Here is a 1,608-nt window from a genome sequence, read left to right as displayed (position 1 = left end):
GTTCAAGAAATTAGGAGAAAATATGTTAATAGAAGTGGAAACTCTGCTGCTTCAAAGCCCTGAATATCTGGTATGCATGTATGCTATGGCTATCTTGAAACTTTATCTTTAACGTCATCAAGTGAGTTTTTCAATTGAGAGAATCCAATTCTATGCATGTGTATATGAATCTACAATATGTTTATAATAGAAGTAAATTTTCATTAACAAGAGAAGGATGTTACACGAGGAAGAGAACATGAGAGGTTTTCAAGATTGAGGCATTGGTTTTCATGATTAGTTTGAATGCTTATATAGTCTTATTTTCTTGGTTATCAGTGTCATTATGATGAGAAATGGCGAAGTTCAATTACATGCGCGGAAACTTCGATCCCTGGTTGATCTCTGTGTTCAGAAAATAATAGATAATATAAGATACCTTGGAAATGTTGGTTGTGTCGATCTACACCTGCTCGAGCGAATTTCGCCACACTACACGGTTGATTAGTTGATGCGTGTGGAGAAAGGCAAGCGAAGTAAGTTTAGTTTCTCGTTTTTGTCAACTATGTATGGAGCTATCACCAGGTGAAATGGTTTGCGTAATTTGCCCAATATGCTATGCAGGGAGCTGATTTGAGTCCAATGACTGATAAGTTATGGAAAGGATTCTTTGAAAAGCAGTACAGGTCAAAAATTGCACCAAGGAAGTAATGAGGAGGATGAGAGAAAAGAAAGTGTCATTTAAACGGAAGTAGTTGTACGAGGTGAATTTTTTACTTGGCCATTCTTTGATTTCTTTATCATAATTCTTTTTGGTTCGACTTGGTTATATTTTGGATGAATGGGGTGTATTCAATAAAAATTGTTAGTTGCACTCACTATGCTAATATAACTTGATAAACATACATGTTAACTGTTAGCTTGATGAACAATGTATTGAAATTCTATAGAAAAACAGAGTAGGCAAGTACGGCTGTGCACTAAAACTCCACCTTTGAGTAAAAAAAGATTTTGGGGAGGTAACTAGTTCACTCTACTATTGTGCTTTATATTTTATTTATGTTTCATCAGGTTGCACTTTTAGTTGTTTAATCTTTGAGGATCTGTTGTAGATGGACCAGGTTACAATGTGTCAAATTTGAAGAGCAACACAATGATATTTCCACTTTTGAGGGGAACTTGATTGATAGTCTCATTTAATTTTTTCACAGGGAGCTACTCATGGCCTTTTACAAAAAAACAAAGTAGAAGCCTGATAGGATTATATTCTACAGGTTGGATCTGTCTCAACAAAACATGTAATATACTTCAATGATAATTTTTTTAAAAATGTTTGATTATATCAATTCTTGCATTGGCAGAGATGGAGTTAGTGAGGGACAGTTCAGTCAAGTTTTGCTTCATGAGATGGATGCAATAAGACAGGTGTGGCTTGCTGAAGAAATTTTTTGGTGCAATAACCTTGTGCCTTTTAGATGGAAAAAATAGAAAGAACTTCCTAAGTGACTAGTATTCTTTTACTTGTATTTTTTAAAATACACGTGTTGAATGTGTGTAACAATTTTTGTTATTCCCCAGGCTTGTGCCTCCTTGCAGGCGGGTTATCAGCCCAAGAAACAAAGATGGTGG

General features: G+C 35.2%; 1 pseudogene; it reads left to right on the top strand.

Annotated features, from left to right (window-relative positions):
- Window positions 1-328: 328 nt before the first annotated feature.
- Window positions 329-1,162, top strand: LOC107633282 (uncharacterized; annotated as a pseudogene).
- Window positions 1,163-1,608: the final 446 nt, after the last annotated feature.

The sequence above is a fragment of the Arachis ipaensis genome, chromosome B10 (assembly GCF_059453495.1).
Source record: "Arachis ipaensis isolate K30076 ecotype BB chromosome B10, ASM5945349v1, whole genome shotgun sequence".
In the NCBI taxonomy this organism is placed as follows: domain Eukaryota; kingdom Viridiplantae; phylum Streptophyta; class Magnoliopsida; order Fabales; family Fabaceae; genus Arachis; species Arachis ipaensis.
The sequence above is the reverse complement of the archived record's forward strand: the minus strand, read 5'-3'. Positions and strand labels throughout refer to the sequence as shown.